We start from the raw sequence: 6,000 nt of genomic DNA, 5'->3' as shown, positions 1-6,000 counted from the left end.
ATTTGCGCAGACAGCACAAAAAGCTATTGTTTATTTGAAAAAGGGTTGTTTAGGGTTGTATGTATCTTTTGGTTCTACATCATATAAAATTAGGAAAAAACAGTTTGTCGAAAAAAACAAAAAAGAATGTAGGGGGGGAGGCAACCCCCTATTCTCTTAGATTAGTTGTACCAACTCAGCAACATTCAGTCATGTACAACAACTTTGCTCAACCCGGCATTGGTTGCTATATGAGATTTTCTCTCACGGTTTCAGAATATTGCACACAACTTTTTCCCTGGTAAATTGTAAATTACACATGCTGTAGTTACTTCTAGTCTCCGAATTATCGATCCCCTCCAATCGAATAGACTCATCTGCTCAGATGGTGGTTCAGTTGACTTAGTATGGCCCAGTTACGTCAGTGCGCTTAACGTGAGATATTCTCCCATCGCGCGACCACCGTGTATAATATTACAAGAATAAAAAACCGCTAAACGCCGTAAAAATGAGTGGCGCATACAATATTCCAGCTACAAAAGATCTGATATGAAAATTACGTGGCGCGAAAATGTATTTTCATTTTGATGCAAAACAAAATTCTAGTTTTATTTTAAAAGATTTTTCCATAATATTTGCTAAAATTGAAGTAAACGCGCCACAAAAGAGTTTCAAAATTCAAACTGTATCAAATTTACTCTTTTGTGGCGCGTTTACTTCAAATTTAGCAAATATTATGGAAAAATCTTTTAAAATAAAACTAGAATTTTGTTTTGCATCAAAATGAAAATACATTTTCGCGCCACATAATTTTCATATCAGATCTTTTGTAGCTGGAATATTGTATGCGCCACTCATTTTTACGGCGTTTAGCGGTTTTTTATTCTTGTATCAGGAGTTTTTCAAGTTATATACAAATTAAATGTATGAAGTTGAATGCAATTTTTCTCGATTACACGTCAAGCTTTATAAATGGTCACCTTTGTCGCATTATCTCCCAAATGATCTAGTGACCATCGAATGTATACTAGATTTTTTTTCTAGTCGAAATAGAATAAATAAAAATATTGGGATGGCCGGTAAATGAACTCAGATTATCCGTTACAGATCAAATTTAGCGTCGTAACCACTACAACTACATAAACCATTTCGGGAATAATAGTTAATTGGACTATACATTTCTAACTTAAGACTTCTAAACGGCTTAACCGATTTTGATCACTAAACATGAGTTTGAAACGTATTGACAAGTAGTATCTGATGCATCTGAGTTCAAGTATGAAAACTAAAGTTGTTACAGAAATTATTGAGCTTGAGCTGTTTTTCCCCATAGGAAATAGATTTGATCATACTTATGAAGCGTATAACTTAAAATTTCTAATTTTCCCGGATATGAGGTAAACAACGTTAGATTAGCCTAGAGTCCTTCTACAAACGCTCAGTTATTGGCGCAATTCGTAGGTTGAAATTTTGAGTAATTGTCGAAAAACCAAAATTTTCAAAGTTTAGTTTTTCAATTTTTTGGCTATACTGAGCCGTGTGTACGTCTGAGCTTGATCGCTTAGGCAACGTTTGAAAACCTAACTCAACCCTATTGATGTGGTTTATTTGCGATTTTCCTGTCTCTCCTTGAACCTAAGATATATACGCCCAAAAAATTTGCCATTTTGTATCTACCTAGCCCTATAGCTGGCTTACGGGTAGTCAGAAGTCAAAAATTACACCGGTTCTGAATCGGCCCTCACACCCTCTTGAAATACAGAAAAACAATTCAGATCGGTGTAACTTTTCCACATACATACATACATACATACATACATACATATGTACATATCCACAAACATTTTCCCCTTTTTAAATAAAAATTGAGTTCTAATTCGGAGCTCGCTAACTTTTAAACGGTATAACCGATTTTCAAAATTAAACATGCGTTGGAAAGGTCATGATCTATGCTATCAGAAGCCGCAAAGGCCGAACTTAAGTTTTTGAAATTTTTGGGAGTTTTGGGGACGAGAACGAAAAACAGACCCTAAATAGGAAAAGCCGTAAAATCCACAGCCTTGGACCAAAATGAAGAAGTAATATATGGATCTAGGAGTCTCTTCCTAAAGTTTAAGATGGGATTTGGCTCAATTTTCAATTCAGTCAGGTTTAGAAAATCGAAAATTTCGTGTATATAATATATAGTGTCGCATGTAGGGGTTGTGCGCCACTGGCGGGAACTGTCGTTCTCTGGTAATTTTCAAAATTAGATGTGCGTTGGAAAGGTAATGATCAGTACTAGCAGAAACCGCAAAGGTCGAACTAATATTTTTGAAATTTTTGGTAGTTTTGAGAACGAGAACCTTGGTCGCAATCTCTCCCAAATGATCTAGAACTTACGACACCAGTGATAAGACAATCCGAGTTCATATCCCAGCCATCCTAATAATTATGTAATTATGGCCGGCAAATGAACTCGGATTGCCCAATCAAACTAGCATCGTAACCACTACAGGTACATAAACCATGATTGATTAATAACATTGATTTTTTCGATATAAACTAAATTTCGATAACCAATAAATCGAAAACTATTAATTTTATCAAAAAAATATAAAACATTTTTTGCTTACAATTAATGTTTTTACCAACATTTGCGGTCAAAATATAATACAAAATTTCCACCCTCGAGACGGGGTGGCAACCACCCCATGGTAAAAGCGTCTTCGGAATAATACAGATTTTGATCCTTAGACTCTCCACTACTTATTCTCAAATTTTCAAGCAAATCGATCCATTCTGTAAAAATTGCGAAGTGAAAAGTTTCAGTTCCTGGACTAATTATACTTTTGGAGCTCTATAACTTCTGAACGGCTGAACTGATGTTGATCACTAAATATGAGTTTAAAACGTATTGACAAGTATTATCTGATGCATCCAAGATCAAGTATGATAACTGAACGTATTACAGGAATTATTGAGCTTGAAAAACGGTTTTTCCCATAAGAAATAGATTTGATTATACTTTTAAAGCCTATAACTAAAAAATTCGAATTTTCCCAGATATGAGATATACACCGTTAGACGCGTCCTGAGTCCTCCTACAAACGCTCAGTTATTGGCGCAATTCGTAGGTTGAAATTTTGAGTAATTGTCGAAAAACCAAAATTTTCAACGGTTAATTTTTCAGTTTTTCGGCTATGGTGAGCAGTGTGTATGTCTCAGGTTGATCGCTTAAGCACCGTTTGAAATCTTAACTCATCCCTATTAATTTGGTGTATTTTCGGTTTTCCTGTCTCTCCTTGAACCTAAGATATATACGTCCAAAAAATATGCTATTTTGTATCTATCTAGTCCTCTAGCTGGCTTACCGGTAGTCAGAAGTCAAAAATTAGACCGGTTCTGAATCGGCCCTCACACCCTCTTGAAACACAGAAAAAAAAATTCAGATCGGTGTAACTTTTCCACACACATACATACATACATACATACATACATACATACATACATACATACATATCCACAAACATTTTCCCTTTTTTAAATAAAAATTGAGTCATATTTCTGAGCTCGATAGCTTTTGAATGGTATAACCGATTTTCAAAATTAAACATGCGTTGGAAAGGTAATGATCTGTGCTATCAGAAGCCGCAAAGGTCGGGCTTAAGTTTTTGAAATTTTTGGGAGTTTTGGGGACGAGAACGAAAAACAGACTCTAAATGGGAAGGGCCGTAAAATCCACACCCTTGGACCAAAATGGAGATATGACATATGGATGGACGAGTCTTTTCCTATTCTTTAAGATGGGATGTGGCCCAATTTTCAATTCAGTCAGGTTTAGAAAATCGAAAATTTCGTGTATATATAGTGTCGCTTGTAGGGGTGTTGTGCGCCACTGGTGAGAACTGCCGTTCTCTGTGGATTCAGCATTATTTTATAGCATGGTTTTATTTTGTATTTGCAATATGAATCTTGCAAAGATAATTTAAGAACTTACCCTGTTGCAGAAAAATAAAATAAAGGTACTAGTCCAAATTTTAAATTTATATTGAAATATTAAAATTAATATTATTTCTACATTCTTAGATTAGGTTAAAATGTAACAGCGCATCACCAGGCACGTTTTGTAAAGCTAACAATAACTCTATTAAGTTTAAAATCTATTTTGAAAATTATATTTCGTAAAAAAAGGCGAAAGTTGGATACCTTTGTGAGACAAAATCTCACGCGCGACCACTCACGTAAGAACTAACCTAGCGACTAATGCCGGGTTAAGGTCAACATAATAATGATCAAATGCATAGTTTACAATTTGTGTAGTATAAATAATAAAAACGTGGTATTATAAAAATAATTATTTTTCGAATCACAATGTCAATTTTAAAAACAAAAAAAAAACTTCCAAGTTCTCACCTGGGTTCAAGCCAGGAGCTAGGTATTTTAGGCCATGATGGATGTAAAGGCGCGTTTTCACGGTACACTTTGGATGATCATCCTGGATGAATCATCCAAAGTGAAAAATAAATGAATCGTGTAAACTATTAATCATCGAAAATGATCATCCAAAATGAATATTGAACGAAGTTGAACCGAGTTCTACTTTTGTTCACTTTAGGGGATGCATCGCGGATGAATCATCCAAAGTGAACCATGTAAACATGCATTTGTTGCTGTGATTCATCGGCAGTGATTAGTAAACGGCGGCAACAGGTCCACGTGGTTGTTTATTGTCGCATTTAAAGTGCGTAGTTGTTGTGTTTGTACATTGTGATTTGTTCTTAGATGGTTTTTTAACATGGCGTGATCTTTTGTAGACCATTCCTTTAACAAACATGTTGACGCCCCCATTTTGTAGCGTCGAATTATCCACGGCCTTAACCACCAACGTCGTTTTTTTCTAATCTTTTGTTTTTCAAATACATGTCTAAGTTAATTTAAAAGATATTCACTTATTATGCCAATTCCAGCACGTACAACTTCAGTCGGCGCCATTTGTAAGTGAACAGACTAGTTTAGTGTTGGTGATCCGTGTAAACGATAATTACTTTCATCATCGTAATCACTTTGGATGATTCATCCGGGATGATCATCCAAAGTGTACCGTGAAAACGGGCCTTAAGTCACGGAGAAAAATATTTGACATATGAGCCGTTGCCGATAGTAAGGGCGAACTCAACATTGGGTCAAACATTTTTTTTTTGATGATATCATTTTAAATTAAATTTCCAAGTACATTATAGAGCTGGCGAATTGTTGAGTTCGACCTTATTTCACCAGAAAAATAAATCTTCAAAACTTGTTTTTTGTTGAGCTCGCCCTTACTACCTGCATTTTTAAACCCAAATTTCTCGAAACTTGCTTTTGTTGAATTCGCCCTTACTATCCGCAACGCCTCATATAGTTGTAGGTTTTTTCCATCTAGTTTCATATTTTATCTTTTCTTGCCTAAAAGCCCCGGTTTTGGGCTAGTTGACACATCATTTGTTAATATGCTTTGGAACACCTAACTAAATAAATAAAAAGCAGCCATGCTAAAATGCTCAGGTCAAATTTGACACTACTTATATAAGTTCCCCGGCTATAAGTCCCCTATTCAATTAAATACAAACGCTGAATTCTTTTGAATTCATCTAGCCCAAAGTGAAAGTAAACAACTGGCGTTTACCGTGTTAAAAATTCATGACAGCGTCCGCACGGACCCATAACGCACCTTTGATTTTTAACGACTTTCAACGGATCACTACAGACGTGTCTGTGCTACCATGGACGACAACTTCCCACGTTGCGTGGTGCGAGCTAATCTGTGTCCGTCGGCAAAATTGCCGATCCTGGGAAGCCGTTGTTACTACGGACCAGCACAGACGCGTCTTTGCTACCACGGACGATACGCTTCCCATGGTGCGTAGTGCGAGCTGGTCCGTGTCCGTCCACAATATTGCTGATCGTGGGAAGCCTCTATAACAGTGGTGCTCAGACTTATACTGCGTGGGATCTATCACATAAACTGCAAGAGTCCAGCGATCGACTGCTAGTAAAAAA

Source organism: Diabrotica virgifera, chromosome 3 (genome assembly GCF_917563875.1).
Source record: "Diabrotica virgifera virgifera chromosome 3, PGI_DIABVI_V3a".
NCBI classification, from domain to species: Eukaryota; Metazoa; Arthropoda; class Insecta; order Coleoptera; family Chrysomelidae; genus Diabrotica; species Diabrotica virgifera.
The sequence above is the reverse complement of the archived record's forward strand: the minus strand, read 5'-3'. Positions refer to the sequence as shown.